At 36.4% G+C, this 18110-nt stretch overlaps 1 protein-coding gene across 11 annotated transcripts in view; it reads left to right on the top strand.

The window, feature by feature from the left end:
• SOX6 (SRY-box transcription factor 6) overlaps positions 1-18110 on the top strand; it is a 637684-nt gene that overhangs the window by 189741 nt on the left and 429833 nt on the right. The window contains exon 1 of one of the 11 annotated variants that reach the window (XM_047691368.1): positions 10738-10802. The exons of 9 other annotated variants lie outside the window; for them this stretch is intronic. The gene's annotated coding sequence lies outside the window, so the exon portion shown is untranslated. Of the gene's footprint in view, positions 1-10737; positions 10803-18110 lie in introns of those variants that run through there. One more of the 11 variants, XM_047691367.1, reaches the window with a different exon arrangement.

Raw genomic sequence — 18110 nt, 5'->3', positions numbered from 1 at the left:
GTATGCATCAATTTCAATAGCTTTACCAGGATGTGGTGGTGTAAGGGGAGGGCAAAATACAATTTTAGATGTCTGTGGCTATAATATATAAATGAAGAATTCTCAGCACTCATGAGCATAGGATGATGTGTGAGGACCAACTGGATAAATATTCCAGAAAATGCACATTTTTCCCCCATAATTTCATCATATTTTTTGAAGCCGTGGGATCAGGTTTTTCAGTTTGTTAAGAGAACATTTCAAAATATTTTGCCCAGTGAGAAAATACTAGTTACAGAATAGACTAAGAGAAGTAATTTATAATGGGCAAAGCACTATAAAATAATAAAAACCAAGAGAGTTAAAAGTGGGGATCACTTTGCATGAAAAGATTTGGAAACAAATTCAAATTGTTGACAATTCCTCTGTACTAATTAATATCTGCATAAGATTTAGGGGATTGCACTTTGTGGGTATATTTACATTTCTCTCATAAATAAGAAATAGATTCAAATATAAGAATTTAAAAAATCTATTCTAAAATGAATTCCCTTTCTTCCAAATTAAGTTGCTGGCAATTTGTAGTAAAATCTTTCCCTCTTTTCCTCTCCTCTATTGCATGCTAGTCCTTATTGTATTCCATCTCTCTCTCTCTATTTTTAGTGTAGTCTTTGGTCCTCTGGGAAATGAGAATCCTTCTAAATACTGAAAACTGTGGCATCATCTGTCAGGCAGAAGCCTGAACTGGCTGGGGATTGTAAATGCCTGCCACGGATCTTTCTGACCTCTTTACTTCTTACTACCCCCATAGTAGTTGTGGATTTTTGCTGAATTAGTCACATTCTAGCCCTGTGTCTGGGCTTTTTAGATAGGAAACACAATGTGCCATCAGTTGATGGGATGGGCCAGGGGTTGTGGGTGTATTACAAGGCAATGCAGTTACAGTCTGGATGGAAACCAAAGTAAATATTTTGCCATTAGTTTTCTCATCAATTAGATAGTCACGGTTAGCCTCAAAAGGCTAATATATGGATGTTTTAAAAAACATAATTTGGATTTTTCAGTTCTGCATGTTATTGCTTAGTTCTTATAAAAGAAGTTCCTTCCTCTCTTTAAGCAGAACAATGCTTCAACTTTCCCAGCAAGTCCTTTTTGAGGGTTAGTTAATTGGTCTAGTATCAAGAGCATGAATATGAGGGGCGCCTGGGTGGCTCAGTGGGTTAAGCCTCTGCCTTCAGCTTGGGTCATGATCTCAAGGTCCTGGGATCGAGCCCCACATCAGGCTCTCTGCTTTGCGGGGAGCCTGCTTCCCCCCACCCCCACCTACTGCTCTGCCTACTTGAGATCTCTCTCTGTCAAATAAATAAATAAAATCTTAAAAAAAAAAAAGAGGACAAATATGAGGCTTCAGATTAAACAACTAGTTCTGATTCCTCATTCTGTGGTTCAGAGTGAGAGGTGGAGGGATTGTTTCTGAAGCATCTTTGTCTCCATGTTTCCCATTCTGCCTGTCCAATTATTAGCTCAGATTTAGAGTGCTTAATATCAGCCTTATAGGACTCTATTATGATATTCTGTCACAAATTCTATAGCTCCCAAAGTGAACAAAAACTTCTGTTTCCTTGCTACTTGTAATGCATGGAAGATAGTAAACATCCATTAAATATTTGTTGAGTGAGTGAGCGGATGAGTGAGAATATAGGAAATGTTGACAAGAGGAGGAAAGTATATAAAGTTCTTGAAGGATGTGATTGGGAATGATTATGTGTTGTTGACAGTTGAAATTCAAATTCTGAGATTAACTGGTAAACCTGTTGAAATGAGGAGTCCTTAATTCAAAAAAAATTTGGACACATTTACTTTTGTAGCTGGTACAAATTAGCCATCAGTTTTTTTTTCCAGGAATTGTCAGGTGGCATTCAGGTTCCCAAATTTGATATTTTGAAGGCAGTGGGATCTCTAAAATGTCATCCTTGGAAAACTTCCTAGGATTCACAGAGTTATAGTACCAGAGAAACTAGATGACATTTTAGAAATTTCTGTACCTATCTGTAGTTTCATATTTCCTTTGCAAATAATAATGCTAGAAACATGAGGCTGCTTAGTGGGGAAAGTTGGCATGTCATGCTATAGGGAGTTTGGCAGAAGAGGCTCTATCTGGACATGCATTTTCTTACTTTTTTTTATGTTTCAAGTTTTTATTTAAATTCCAGTTAATTAGCATACAGTGTAATATTAGTTTCAGGTGTAGGACTGAGTGATTTAACACAGAAAACACACACTGCTAATCACAAGTTGCCCTCCTTAACCCTCATCACCTGTTTAATTCATGTCCCCACCTACCTCCCCTCTGGTGACCATCAGTTCTCTGTAGTTGAGAGTCTGTTTCTTTGTTTGCTCTTTCTCTCTCCCTGCCCTTTGCTCATTTGTTTTGTTTTTAAATTCTACATATGAGTGAAATCACATGGTATTTGTCCTTCTCTGACTGACTTGTTTTGCTTAGTATAATATATTCTAGCTCCATCCACATTGTTGCAAATGGCCAGATCTCATTCTTTTTGATGGCTGAGTAATATTCCATTGTGTGTGTGTGTGTACACCCCACATCTCCTTGATCCATTCATCAGTCAATGGACATTTAGGCTCTTTCCATAATGTGGCTATTGTTGATAATTCTGCTATAAACATCGGGTGCATGTATCCCTTAAAATTAGTATTTTTGTATCTTTGGGTAAATTCCTAGTAGTGCAATTGCTGGGTCATAGGGTAGTTTGATTTTTAACTTTTTGAGGATCCTCCATACTATTTTCCAGAGTGATAGATGCGACAGTTTTTATTCTTATGTACAGTGTCAGTTCTCCACTTCCTCGCCAACACCTGTTATTTCCTGTGTTGTTAATTTTAGCCATTGTGACAGGTGTGAGGTGGTATCTCATTGAACTTTGGATTTGTATTTCTCTGATGATGAGTGACGTTGAGCATCTTTTTATGTGTTTGTTGGCCATCTGTATGGACATGTATTTTCTTTCTATTCAAGTTTGATTTGACTATGAATTACTGCTAGTCTGCACTTGATTCTGAATGTGAAAGTGGATTTTTCAAGCTGATCAGAGTATACTTGGAAGTCAAATTGTATCTAGTTTCACTTTAACCTACTGTGGTGCTAATACCTTTTCGGGGAAGCTTTGTGATCATGTTCATTGTACAGTGATAGGTAGGCTAGTGGAGTGAGTGTATATTCTTTAAGTAGCTTAATTTTGGGAAAAATCCTTTGGGGGGCCACATGTGCTAAGTTTTATACTAAATATTTAAAATTGAGGACAATCCCCAAATCCTACTAGTATTCTTCAAGCCTTTACTCTTTTAACCCAGACATTTATATAGTAAGGAGACATTATTTTCTCCTAGATTCTCCTTACTATTATTTTGCCCGATGCCATGATGTTGACTGTTAGACTGTTAGACTGTCAGATATTCTTGAGGTTTCCAGATATCTCTCATGATCAATCATTTATTCTGCTTGTGTAGCTAATGGTGTATTTGTGCAAATGGTATATATTTTATATGTTGGCCACAAGGTAACAAAAGTCCAATTGTTTTTATGGTAAAGAGATACAGATTTTTCGTGCCCAATTAAGCAGGTAATTTACATATCTAGCCTCTCAAACATTAAAACACACTTCCCATTATGTGTGGGAGGCTTACTTCATATTTTATTGCTCATTTGCTAAAATATAAATAATAAAAAAAATGAGAATGGGTATCTTTGGCATGTGATGCCCAATGTGGATAGTATATGAAGTGTCCCATTCTTTATACATTGCAAATATGATAACTGCTATCCTAGCATGCATTATTGATAACTCTCAGAATCTTCTAATATTGAATAATACCATGTGTTTAAAATGTAGGATTTTAAAAAAATAGGCTGTATGAATGGGATATATTCATCTAAATTCCTGTATATACATTTGAACTGCTTAGTGTAGAAACAGTTTGTATTTTCTCTTTCATACCATTCCTTTTACTTGGAATATTTCTTTTCATCTTTCAAGTCTCAGCTCCTTGTAGTCTTCTCTGGTCTCATTTCATTTGAACTGCCATAGTATTTTGTATTTCTCTTTTTGTGCTAGTCGTAATTTGTCTTTTTGTAGTTTCTGTGAATCTTCCTTTCTGTTCACTTCTGATCAAAAAAATTTTTTTAAAGGACAGGTGTATTAAATCAAATCCATCTTAAATAACTTATGTGATCTTATAGTACCTACTTTTCCATAAGCACTCAGTATATAATTATTGAGTTAATTAGAAATTTTGAAAGCCTCCACACTCTCAATTCCTTTAACAATTTACCACATTTGCATTGCTTTTCTTAAATTTGGTTTTTCTTGTACGTGTTGATTGCTTTTACTGTTTTCATATTATCCTGGGAGTTCAGGAGGAAGTAGTTTCTTGAATTTGCAGATGAGTTGAATGCAACATCTTTTAAAAATATGAAGTGTGTTATTTATTGTGTGTCCCTGAACAAAATCTGGAGATTGTGGTTAGTGAGTAAAGAACAAATTGACATGTCACCCTCACCATTACTTCTCCTGTTCCTTCTGTCCCTCTTGCCAATCATGATTTTGGAGTGAGGTCTATGCTATGCTTCTTGATACTGTCTCTAACACTGTAGTTAGCTCATAATTTGCGATCTAAACATCTGCATAAAATGAATGTGTAAATGAATTTGACATCAATGAATATTGCTTTGATGCCTCATCCACTCATTCCATTAATGGCTTTTCCACTCTCCCCAGGCGTTCTTTGCATTTGTGTTCTTATTCCATTCTCTCATATAAAATCTTTCTTTCAAGAAAACATTTGATGGTCATATTCAACCCAAGATGTAAATGGACAATAATAGCTTAATATGTTCTTCTTTTGTGCATATGAATTTAAAGTATAGAAGTCCTTTCAAATAAAAAGACAAATCAGTAAAGTTATGTGAGATCTTGATTCAAAATAAAGGTGCTGGTTTTCTTGACCTCATAGAGAAACATGTTTATAGCTGGGCTCCAGAGCAGTTTTGATAGTGTTTAGAGGCCCATGAATACATTTCTAGGGAAAGTAGCTTGACGATAGGCTACTATAAATCTTTGTAAGTGTTTCAGGGATTTTTAACTTATCAATGGCTAAGGATAGAAAAGAGTACCTTGGGATAGCTGGCCCTGAAGTGAGGAAATGGAACTAAAGTTATCAAAAGAAAATATCCTTTGTTTTCACTTACCTTAAGGATGACTAGATTCATAGTTTTTGTTCCTCTTTTGGGACTGTTAGAAACAATTCAAACAAATCTTTGCTGTGCAACTCCAATTACAATGAAGAGTTTATAATTGTTATTATTGTCTTTTCTGAAGTTACTTCACTGTAATAATTATTGGAAAAAAGGAATTCATAAATTATAAGTACATGCAGCTTACTGTATTCCCTTCCCAGCATTTTTTCTAATAAAAGTGCCTTGTTTTTTTTTTTTTTTTTTTTTAGAATGATGTTTCTTTTGGTAAATGTGGTTGGGGGTTGAACTGACATTAATTACCTTCCCAAGTCAGAGAGTGGGCATGCTATATGCCTGGTCACATTGATTGATTAGGAAATAAAAATGTTATCTATTCCAGGCCAATGATAGTTAATCCTGGGAACTTTGCTGGGAATTAATGGGAAAGAAGCCCTGTCTTTCTACTGTCATTGCTAACCTGGAGTTTTTGATAGTCATCTTTGCCCCTGAAGTGAGAGAACCTGACTGAGAGATGGAGAGAGACCAATTCTTGATTACATCATTTTAATACTGAGTCCAGCTGTGTCAGAAGCCAGGACTTTGCAGTTATGTTGAGCCAAGAATTTTTTTTTTTTTCCAAATCTACTTTGAGTTAGTTTTTTATCACCACTTAAAGTGTTCTTTTGAATACAACCGGGATTGTACAATTAAGCACACAACTGATAAAGTGGATGGATATATGTGATTTGGACAAATATTTCGATGTCCATTGACTTATCCAATAATGAAGTATATTTATTTCACTTTACTTTCCATGAGCACAAATGAGTGGGGTGACATGATGAAGGTCCTTATACTTCCCATTGAAATAATTAGTATTCTCAAAGAATAAAATGCAAATGAGAGGATATAGCTAGATAAGTTTCAGACTTCAAGTTATGTGATTTTGAAAGTAGAACACGTTTTTGTGTTAAGTGAAATAAGTCAGACTGTGAAAGGGAAATAACATATAACTTCATTCATATGTGGAATCTAAAAATGCAAATGAAAAAACAAAAAACAGAAACAGATATATAAATATAGAAAACAAACTGGTGGTTGCTAGAGGTCAAGGAGTAGGGGGAATGGGTTAAATGAATGAAGGGGAGTGGGAGATACAGTCTTCCAGTTATGGAATGAATAAGTCACGGGAATAAAAGGCACGGCATCAAGAGTATATAGTCAATGGTATTGTAATAGGGTTGTATGGTGACAGATGGTGGCTATACTTGTACTGAGCATAGCATAATGTATAGAGTTGTTGAGTCACTATGTTGTACACCTGAAACTAATATAAATTGTGTGTCCACTATGCTCAAAAAAAATAGAGAAAAATTAAAAAAAAAATAGAACAAGTTTATGGATTTTTTTTCCTGGGTAAAAAAATATAGTTTTTTGGGGCACCTCAGGGGCTTAGTCACTTGAGCATCCGACTCTTGGGGGTTCAGATCATGATCTCAGGGTTGTAAGACTGAGCCCCGCATCATGTTCCACACTCACCATAGAGTCTGTTTGAGATTTTCTCCCTCTCCCCCTGTTCATGCACCTGTGCACTCTTTCTCTAAAATAAATAAATAAAATTTTTAAAAAGTAAATATATAGTTTTCCTTTTTAAATAAAATAAGTTGAAATTTGCTTTTATTTTTAATATTCACTTATCTATTATAGTTTGATATTTTTTGTTAGACGTACAACTTGGACAGGAATTGGAGAGTATTTTACCAATGCTCTGAAGAAATATCCTCTGCTTGTGAAATTTTTAGTTAATCCTCTTCATTAATATGTAATTCTAAACTTAAGGTCAACTTTAATGGATTTATCTCAAATTAGAGATCTTCTCACTAGCTTGGAAAACACAAAATGGAACTGGATACTGTAATACAAATAAATACCTGGAATTTTGATGAAAATTTATTCTCCAAATCTTATGCAAGTTGTACTCGATGTTTGTAAATCACATTTAAAGGGGGCAATGTTTTTAACTTTTATTTGCCTTTTAGGAGAGCTCCATTTTATGTCTTTTCAGTGTTTGAAATATGAATGTAAAATATGTATGTAGAGACTAGGTTGATATTTGATCATCTCTCAAGCAATAGTGAATCATTTTATATACTAGGTTTTCTTGTTTTTTTCCCTGCCATTCAGGGATGTATATTGTCAGTCAAATTTGGTCTTTTTTAACTTGGCAAACCTTAAATGATAAGTTCTTAAGTTGACACTGTTTTCTCCCTAATTCTTATAGCATATAGATATGTTCCTCAGATCTAAGAACTTCAGATCTAAGTCCCCTGAGTGTTTATGTCCTCATTAGGAAATGACTGTGTTCAGAGGTTGGGGTGCTAACTAGTCCATGAGACCAAGGCCCCCATTAGAACCATTGTAACATCAAGTCAAAGTTACAGAATACTTAAACTTTAAGGGTCCATGCAGACAACAGCACATTTGGAATGGCATTCACACTTAGTTATACGGGTGGAATTTCTCAGAGGCAGTGGATTTCAAAGTTCCATTATCTATCATTTAGTAGGATTTCCCCTTTCCTCAAATGACCCCAAGTATGCAACCCAGACAAATACATTTCAAAATGTAAAATTCCTAGGAGAAACTTGCTTCTCCCCTTCCTCCTCCTTCTTCTTCTTCCTCTTCTCCTTCTCCTCTTCCTCCCTCATCATCTTGTTCTCCTCTTCCTCCTCCTCCTTCTTTTTTTTTTTAAGATTTTTTTTTTTTTTTTTTTATTTGACAGAGAGATCACAAGCAGGCAGAGAGGCAGGCAGAGAGAGAGGAGGAAGCAGGCTCCCCGAGAGAGCAGAGAGCCCGATGCGGGGCTCGATCCCAGGACTCCGAGATCATGACCTGAGCCGAAGGCAGCGGCTTAACCCACTGAGCCACCCAGGCGCCCCCTCCTCCTTCTTTTTAAGTATTTACCCATTTATTTGAGAGGTAGGGGAGGGAGATGGAGAGGGAGAGAGAATCTCAAAAGACTCCATACTGAGTATGAACCTGACACAGGGCTCGATCTCATGACCCTGAGATCATGATCTGAGCCTGAGCCAAAACCAGGAGTCAGACATTTAATCAACTGAGCCACCCAGGTGCCCCAGAGAACTGTATTTTTTAACCCAAGGGGGGAAAAAAAAATCCATACACTTGTTCTATTTTCTTCTTCTTCTTCTTCTTCTTCTTCTTCTTCTTCTTCTTCTTCTTCTTCTTCTTCTTCTTCTTTTTTTAAATTTTCCAGGTGCCCCAGAACCCACTTCTTCTTTTTTTTTCTCTCTTTTTAAAGATTTTATTTATTTATTTGCAGGCAGAGAGGCAGGCAGAGGGAGAGGGAGAAGCAGGCTCCCCGCTGAGCAGGGAGCGCAATGTGGGGCTCGATCCCAGGACCCTGAGACCAGGACCTGAGCAAAAGGCAATCGCCCAACCAACTGAGCCACCCAGGCGCCCCAGAACCCACTTCTAATAGCCCTTCCTTTCTTCTTCTTATAACCCTTCTCCATGGTGATCTTTCTTTTTAGCCACTCACTGCCTATTTACCTCTTCTGCCCAAACCTACTCATAGTATAGTATCCTAGAGTACTCACAATGACCTTTATTATTATTGTTGTTGTTGTTAAAATTTTTATTACATTTATGTTAAAACTCCAGGAACAAAGATGAAATCTCACACAGAATTCACAATATGTCATGTTTTTTCTTTTACCTGCTTATTTCTAGTCCTTGTCCATTTTTTTTTTTTTTAAGTTCGCATTTCTGTAATTAGAGCATAGATGTCATTGTGTATTCTTCGGTTTTCGTTTGATATATAATAAACTTTTCCTACCACAAAGAGCTTGCTATGGCCCGTACAGATCTGGGAGAAACCCTTGTGTGTCTTTATTTGGAAGAGAGCTGCCATTGGGGTCTTATTTTGGATAGTCTTCCTGATCTTGAGATAGTCCATTTACAATTAGCTGAAGGTCTTACTGAGGGAAGAGATTGTTTCTATATTTCATGGGAATGCATCTTAACATTTACCAATAACTATGATGTTTTCTATAGTTTTTTTTTTTTTTTTGCATCTCTTACATCTGTTGAGAAGCTTATAGAATTTTTCTTCTTTAGTCTGTGAATAGGGCATTACTCGCAGATGTTCTGAACCATCTAACATTACTGAGATAAAACCTACTTGTTTTTGATGGATTTTCATTTACACTGTAGAATTAATTAATATCTAAAGGATTTTTAAAATTCTGTTCATAAATGAGATTAGTTTATAATTTTCACTTTTTATAGTATGCTTATTTTGTTTTGGAATCAAGGATATTTTAGCCTTAAAAGTGATTTGGGAGTCATACACTTTTTAGTGTGAGAAGAACTCATAGTATTACCTCTTCTAGAGACACTAAGTTTAAACTATAACTAGGAGGAAAATATTTTCATCCATAAAGGATTTTGAAACATCAACCTAAGATTGCATTTTTGTTTCATTTTGTTTTTTAAATTTTGGCAGTGGGAGGGACAGGGGGAGGAAGGTGGGGATAGAAAAAATGTTGGTTAAAAAAAAATGTTGGTAAAGTGTGGAGGTTGCTTTTATAAGTCTCTGTCATGGTGTGTAATTTTTTTGGTGTTTATCTTTGAATATTTTTTGGCAGACTTGTGGTGTGATCAATTGGGATTAAGAGGAGGGTAGTTTGATGACATTCGTTAAGGAAGAGACTGGTTACTAGAGAAACCATTAACTGAACATCGAAGAAGTTTCCTGAACCAAAGTTGGAGCTACACATGATCTGAAATTAAATACATTCTAATTAGTTTATTTATGTCCCTAATGCCCTTGGAAGGTTCAAGGATAGAGCTTCTTCTTCAGGCCCCACAATCTTCTCATTGGTTATATTATACCATTTATGACGTCATTCTTCCTCCAAGACTCTCCTGGGAGTTAATTTAAGTCAGGTTTTTAATCTCTGTAAAAAATCTGGGGAGTAGGTATGAGTCCATATGTAATTTGACCTATGTATAATTTCATTTCATCCTATAAAAAAATAATTCACAAATGTTAGGAACTTTTTAAGTTTGGCCTTTCTGGGTATCTGATATGACTACTGATACAATTTCTTACAAGCGAGGGGCTGACTGTTTTCTATTCTTACTGTTCTAAAGGTATCACAATTTAATTCAACACAATTTTTGAGCACCAACTATGCACCAGGTACTGAATATTCAAAGATGATTGTTTTTAGGGAGTCCAAGCTTTCTTTTTTCATCCCTGTTCTCTGAAAGCCTTTTCTGATATCCAGGTGCTTTTGTTTCTCTTTCTTTTTGTCTCTCTGTCAAAGCAAACAGCCTTTAAAAGGAAAATTTGAGTTAAATCCAAGCTGCTCCTATTGAGAAGAATTAGTACAGCTCTGTGAACATGGGCCTATTGTTTGTTTAGAACCTAGTGTTAATGAGGGCACAATGCTTGTCTTGATTCTTATATGGACCTATTAGCTTTGCTCTGTTTCATGGCTTTGGATGACTGATCTAATGATTGATACTTGCTAAAGACCAGGTGAGAAGATTTGGTTGATCAAAACATTAGAAAACCAGTGCAAATTGCATTCTCGCCAGGTATCATCCTTGTTTATAAAAGGTAAACAATATCTTAGGGCTTCACTTTAAAACAAATTATTACTGAAATAAGTTGTAAAGGTATGTGAAAAGTAAAGAGAACTTAAAAACCATATTATTATGCGAATTTTTTTCTGTTCTCCATTAATTGGGTAATTCTTAACATAGTATTCTCTATGTCATTTAGTTTCCTTTTTAATATCTTTGGATGCAAGATTGAGCTTTGCTGGCCTTTCTTTCTTGTTCTTTGGGTGTTAGTGCCAGCTTTGGCAGCCCTCTTTGTCAGTGCTGGCTCAAATGAAGGAATGGCTGAAGGCTCCTTTTGGAGACCCACTTCACTGGTTATTTTAATTGCTCACAGGGATAATTGTTGAGTGGTGCTATATAGGATAGTATTTCCTTTGCCACAGGGTTTAGGAATTCTTCCCAGTAATCACTCCTACTGCTGCTAGATGAATATATCTGAGTGGAAAGATGGGTAACAGGCTCTAGGTAGCTCCCTAAAACCATGTGCCAGGGCCTCTGTTAGATTAAGTCTTTGAAATTCATGCAGCCACCATGAATACTTTTCTAATTGATCTTCTGTTTCATATGGCCCCAAACAGAGAAATATGTAGAGTTTAAAATTAAGACACCCTCTATCATGTAGCCCTGTGACTCCAACAATTTTCTTAGCTTTTCTTTTTTACTGTCAGAGATATTGCAAGAACAATAGGGATTTGCTATTTCAGCTATCTGCTGTTGTGAAAGACTGGAATATACTGTTTGCTGGTATTCTGTGGTATGGAACTGCCAATACTTTCTGAGATACAGTGACAAAATTTTGGACCCATATCCATTAGATATATCCTCAACCTTAGCTGCTTCTGTAGGTGGAAGGGAGCCTTCTGAGACTCAAAGTTTGTGGTTTTGAAGCCTTTTATCAAGGAATAACTGATTCACAAGAGGTCAGTAAGCCAAAATATTTTAGCGTATGTGCTGTTGAAGTGAACACTCAGTAAGCCAAAATAAATGGTGAGCTTGTATGGGTCATAATTCAGAATTAGCTTTATGGTTATAGTTTTTTTTTTTTTATTTTTTATTTTTTCAGCATAACAGTATTCATTATTTTTGCACCACACCCAGTGCTCCATGCAATCTGTGCCCTCTACAATACCCACCACCTGGTGCCCCCAACCTCCCACCCCCCACCCCTTCAAAATTCTCAGATCGTTTTTCAGAGTCCATAGTCTCTCATGGTTCACCTCCCCTTCCAATTTCCTTCAACTCCCTTCTCCTCTCCATCTCCCCTTGTCCTCCATGCTATTTGTTATGCTCCACAAATAAGTGAATATGGTTATAGTTTTAAAATTGGAAATCAATGGAGATGGGGGGGTGGAGTTGTTTGTTAATTATTTTTTAAAGAGTTTTTGTCACGTATTAAAAATGATACCAGTTTTGAGTAGTTATCTAGACTACATTAGTGATAATGGAACAACACAAACTTCTTCTGAAGACCTTTGGGAATGCTCAAAATGACCTTGACATCTTTGCTAAGATTGATTGCTTTAAAGGTCCCAATTTTTCTTCTTCCTTACTTGTATCCATGAAACTTTACAGTGCCCTTCCATAAAGCAGAGTATTCTGTCTCACCTCGTGACTCTGGGATCCTTCATTTAACTTACTTTGGCCAATGGGATGTTGGCAAATGTGATCAAGTAGAGGCTTGTAAAAGCACTTGTGCATTTCTGTTCACATTCTTGCTCTTTTCTGTCACCATGAGAAGAACAAATCTGGGCTAGTTTGCTGGAGGATGAAATATATGGAATATAGTTGAATTACTTTAGTTGTCCTAGCCAAGGCCATCCTAGATCAACCAAAAGCCAGCCAACCACAAGTCATGTAGCTGAGCTCAGCTCAGAGCAGAAGAAATGCCCAACTTACCTACAGACACATGAGCTAAATAAATCCTTGTTGTTTTAAGTTATGGAGTTTTGGGGTGGTCGAACCTGCAGGAATTTTGTGGCCATAGATAATTGATACAACCTCAGTTAACCTCTTTTTAAAAAGACTCAACTGGGCAAATATCACAGATGACCACCCAGTGATTTCTTGCTGTTTCAATGACAACACATGTTTCATAATGATTTCAAGACATTCCTAGAGCTAGCCTCTCAGTGATACTTGTGTGAGACTTGATTTAAAATGAAATATGTTTTCTTTGTGGGTTCATTTTAGGAACTCTGGCTATATCTCCACCCAGTCTATATTTTCAGCTAATGTATGTTAGCCTTACAGGGCACAGAGTCATTCAGTCCACAAAAAAAGATAAGGTGAAGAATGCAAGTGGTGCAAGTAATTAAGTTGAATTCATGTGGCAAGAAACACAAAGGCCAGTACATCCTTTGTCAAGAGCGAATTTTGACTGGGAAGAAGAGGTGGTCGTGAGTGGAGTCAGTAAAATGGAAAAAAATTAGGCTCAAAAAAGGGAAACTGGATATACATTAGGCCATTTAAAAACAGCAGAGTGTAAAAGTAAATGTTGTGAATGAAGACTGAGCTTTCAAATCTTAACTCCATTTACACTCTAAAAGTTCAACTTATTAAAGGGGTGGGGGCTATTGGTTGAAAGAGGCAATGAGGTAGTTTTGTTAGGGGCCTGGTGCTTTAATTCTTTCTTTGTGCTTTGACATCAAATGACTGTTGTCTTTTTTTGCTTTCAGACTCTCTGTTGCTATTTCATTCACTTTCTTTTCTGGTAGAAAGAAGTCTGCTTTTTAGTGAGTATGTAGTTAAGTGGAGGGCTGAGAATCATAGTCCCTGGACAGAGGCTGAGTATTACAGATCAGTAGTCAGAGAAGAGGTGCTAGATAGGGGAACTTGTACTGGGTTAATTCGTCGTATTACTTGGAAAGGTCCTGATTATTTTGCACAGCAGTGTGGTCACCTGGTGGTAGGTCATTAGCATTTTAGTCTTCTTTTCCTCACAACAATGCACAACATGCTAATTAGAGGATTCTGAAAGCTAAGTAACCTGTTTTAAAACCAGACATTTTAATTTGCAGCTTTAATGGCTGTTTTTATAATAACTGGCTTTATTGGGGGTAAAAGCACTTCTCATGTTCCACTAGCAAGGCAGAGTATAACAGAAGCTGACAAAATTAAAAACCTCATAATGCGACCTTTGCCTGGGATAAAAGGCTGTTTCATAACAATTTCCTTTTGTTCTTTGTTTAAGCCATTACTCTAAAAGGAGCCTCCGATTAATCTAAGTAAATGCATCATTACAGTACTAATCCATGTCCTTCTGTCAGTGTCTGTTTTAATTAAATAAGAAATGCTAGCAGAAAGATATCACGCACAAAGCTGTGATTGGAGAAAGAAGCACTGGTTGATCAGGGAAAGATTAAAAAGGGCTTTACTGTTTTGTCCATTTGCATAGCTCCAGATGCCACAGTGTTTCAGGTTGAAAGAAAACTTACAAAAGAGTTGAACACATTTCACTCTTATAGATTTAAAATAATGGGATTTACCAATGAAATTCTAATCATCCAATTTATCACATGTTAGACATTCCAAAGCAAGGAACAGAACAGCTAGGGGTGTGTCTTTTAAACCCTTTATTCAATGTTGTGTTGTATCTGTGAAAACATACCTGCCAAATTTGCATGTGTTTCTTCTGATTTTGCCTAATGTGGATAGTGAAATCTGGTTGTGGATATACAATGCGATTTTTTTCCTTTTTGAAGTATTTCGCAACTTCTAGTTTAGCTAAGTTTTTTTTTTAATAGCTTTCTATTGATAATATATTAAGAGTTTAGGTGCTTAATTGGTTGTTAACAATGAAAAGTACATTTGATAAATGCTTTTAAAATGAATGTATCTAGTTAATATCATAGCACTGATACACAGAAACTCTTCTTAGCAGTAGAGTTACAGAATTCCCGTGGTGAGGGCTTTCTGCATATACGGGCCATTATTTGATGTAATGAAAAGAGAAAGTGTGCAACAGTGAGATTGTTAATTAATTTAGCCTAACAAGATGAAGATAAATGAAGCAAAGCACAGATTGAATGAAGCAAGAGGTCTTATTTACAATTTAATACATTTTTATATAATGCAGATTTCACTTGATTAAAAAAAACAAACAGAACCCCACCCCAAAAATACCTCCTAACAAAAAAGTACACTCCCTCCCACCAGAGTTCAACACTAAAATCCACCTGACTTTACAGAAAACATGTACTGTGGCTCCATAGAGAAGACACTTTTACAATGTGTAAACAGTGCTTTTCTACTGCTAAGAATCCTATACTAGTTAATCTTTAACTCTAGTATTTTATTATTCTTGCTATAGAGTGGGGATGAACATAAGAATAATTATCTGGAAACCTTCGAGTTTTTTGTTTTCCGGGTTATCCTGAGACATTTTGCTTCAGTTATTTAATAATCATTTTATTTTAATACTTTTTTTTTAAGCAAAGGAAAGAAGCTCAAAAGTGAGAAAAGAAAAAACAAGAGCTGTGAACCTTTTAACATGTGCTTGAATCTGTAGCAATTGTGCAGAATTCTTAAATTAGCATTATTTTTAAAAGTCTCCCTTTCAGAGATTAATGAGCTTTATCCAGTATTTGACCTTTTATCATTCTTGCTTTCTGCTCAGAAGTACTTCCTTCCTTCCTACAGTAGCTAGAAAAGACTGTCTCTTATCTTATGTTACTGTAGGCAGTGGTAACAGGGCTCTCTACAAATGGTGTTATTATGGTCACTATGTTTTTATCTCAGGGGTCACGAACAAATCCATGCAACTGCTTCTAAGGATTTCAATAAATAGGACTTTTTATCCAGACAATCGCCTTTTATGTTACTTTTAAACAAAACTACTAGTCCATCAAGAGTTTCAAAAGAAAACAATTCTACAGAGTGCCGGTATGGCCGCACAGACCAATCATCATGGCACCCATTCTCCAGTCCTTTATTTTTCAAGTCCACAACAATAGGTTGTTGATTCAATGGACAAGACCAGAACAATTAAGTTCTCTGTTTAGCAGCAGTGCAGCATTTTAATGCCCTTCTCTAATAATGGTCTCATTATTGTTATTCTAAGACTGGGCCTCAGGAGGAGGAATATTTGCTGGAGGTACGTCATTATTTTGCAAATTTCGATTAGCTCATCATGTTGTCTGTAGTGTGAAAATCGTAGCTAATTAGGGCAGCCAGTTAGACTACCAGCTTTTGAGCTTATGAGTTAAAAGGTAGCATACTTGATAGGCCAGTGATGTGAAAAAGGTGGTAAAAAGGAGGATTAGAGCAGTTGCCTTAGTAACTCCAACTTCCATCTGTGAGGGAACAATGGACTTGTGTTTCTCCCCCACCTTGGTGTAAAAATTGGTTTTGTTTTGAAAGGACAGGGTTCTTTTTATGACAATCTGGAATTCAGCCCAACTGAGTGTAGTTTTAGTTGTTAGGAGAGACCACTGGGGATAGGAAAGATGAAAGGTCATGGTGAGCTTCAAGGACATGAAAGGTTGTTGTCTCATGTAACAATGGTAGATTGTTTTTTTCTAATATTTCTAGCCAGCCCCTGAGTCAGGTGATGGAACAAATACCTACAGTTTAGTCAGGTGAAACAGGAGGGGGCAGGGCAAGGAAAGGAGAAAAAATGGGGTAAGAGAGAGTTTGTACTTTGCTTAAAAAAAATAAAAGGGTAACTTCAATTTGCTTTTATTAAACAAAGTGATATTTCTTTGTCACCATCTCTGAGAATCCAGTGTGCTTTGGATGGTTTGCCTCTGTGGGCCATCACATCTCTGGGAAGCTCTCCAATGTGTTAGGAAATGTGATTTAAGCTTTCTTCCTCAACTCCCAGGAGGACCAGTGATGTGATACTTAACAATAAATTTAGTTGTTGTAGCTTTCTCACATTATTGGTGTTCTTAAAAGGTTTTCCTTCAAATGCACACTGAATAAAATGAATGATAAATATGAAAGAAATTTGTTTCACCACTCTACAGGATTTTATCATAAATTCTATGACTTCCATCGCAGAAAGTTTACAGGAAACTGTTTAGATGTTGCTGCAATAGCAACACAAATTTTTTCTCTCTGTGCATAAGAAAATGCTACCATTTTAAGAGCTATTGGGGTTTTGTATTGCAGAGGAGGTGATAGGAAAGGATTGAATACAGTGTAATTTTATAAAAATCCTCAAAGCCAAATCACCCTCTTTGGGTTTGAAATAGTTTTATTTCAGCAGAATGAGTGGCTTCTGTTTTCCTTCCGTATCAATATTAAAATACTTGGCTGTGGTTGTGGTTTTGTGTGTGTGTGTGTCTATGTGTGTGTGTTTAGATCCAGAGAAAGTATAGGAACACTATCTTTCTAACCTTCATATTTCTTGCTCTCTATTGTCCTCAAACAACCCCTGTGTAATTGAAACTGGACTTGGTCCAGGAGATTGGGGAGATTTTCAAATTTTCAAATTTTTAATCCCAGATGTTTGTTTTCTTACTTTTTCTAGCCAACTGTCTTTATTGTTATTGCCTTTCTTTTTGTCTTTGTTTGTTTTTGAGAAGCTGTGTTCTTTTAATTTATTGTAGAGTTGAAATAATAATAACATGAAACTCTGGATTTGAAGGACTTTTATCTAGTCCAACTCTTATATTTGAAAAATAAGAAGAGACCAGAAAGTTGAAATGACTTCCCCAAGAAAACTCAACAAGTTAGAGATAGACAAATAGATGCCATTCGCTATGCTGTTTAAATATAAGACTTGGGGCACCTGTGTGGCTCAGTCAGTTAAGTATCTGCCTTTGGGTCAAGTCATGATCCCAGGGTCCTGGGATGGAGTCCTGCATCAGGTTCCCTGCTCAGCGGGGAGTCTACTTCTCCCTCTCCCTCTGCCCCCCATCCTTGCTGCTATGCTTCTCTCTCCCTCTCTCTCTCCGTCTCAAATAAATTAAATCTTTAATAATAAATAAATATAAAAACCTGAAATCAAAGGGAGAATGAAAAAACATTATAGGAACATGCCTTACTCGCTTGCTGGTGGTTTTAGTGGCTGTGCGGAGATAGAATAAAGCTAACATCTGGTGGTGGTGGTAGGGCTGGGATTCAGATCAGATTTTTATAACTATTACAGTTTCATTTTAAACAAATGAAACTTTTTTTTTTTAATGAAAAGCCCCACACAAAACCACAGCATAACTGGAGAGAGATGTACTTTAAGGTACTAGCATAGCATTCAGAATCTGGAGCATTTCTTGATCTA

Source organism: Lutra lutra, chromosome 10 (genome assembly GCF_902655055.1).
Source record: "Lutra lutra chromosome 10, mLutLut1.2, whole genome shotgun sequence".
NCBI classification, from domain to species: domain Eukaryota; kingdom Metazoa; phylum Chordata; class Mammalia; order Carnivora; family Mustelidae; genus Lutra; species Lutra lutra.
This window is presented reverse-complemented; position numbering and strand designations above follow the sequence as displayed.